General features: G+C 32.7%; 1 protein-coding gene across 1 annotated transcript in view; it reads left to right on the forward strand.

Annotated features, from left to right (window-relative positions):
• LOC119594652 (unconventional myosin-Va-like) overlaps nucleotides 1-333 on the forward strand; it is a gene marked incomplete in the record, with an annotated part of 122,411 nt that overhangs the window by 102,346 nt on the left and 19,732 nt on the right.

Genomic DNA, 333 nt, shown 5'->3' on the forward strand with positions numbered 1-333 from the left:
TCCATAGATGTGTGCAATCTCTTATGCATTTCCAGATGAGCTGTGATTATCATAAACACATGCAGGTTGTGTCATAATCCCTATCCAAATGTGAAAATCTGATCTAGTTATACTGAGATTTAGACCCAAGATACATAAAAAATACATTTTAGTTAAAGAAATTCCAGCTTACAGGTAGACACTAGAAATCTTATAATGAATAAAACAGGTAAAGTTATGGGATGGCACTTTTCATTGGAACAGAAGCCAAGTTATAGAACTGTTTATCTATGCCATGTAATAGTTACAACAGAACTTAGGTTCAAGTTATAACTAGAACTCAGGTTATTGTAA

The sequence above is a fragment of the Penaeus monodon genome, chromosome 34 (genome assembly GCF_015228065.2).
Source record: "Penaeus monodon isolate SGIC_2016 chromosome 34, NSTDA_Pmon_1, whole genome shotgun sequence".
In the NCBI taxonomy this organism is placed as follows: Eukaryota; Metazoa; Arthropoda; class Malacostraca; order Decapoda; family Penaeidae; genus Penaeus; species Penaeus monodon.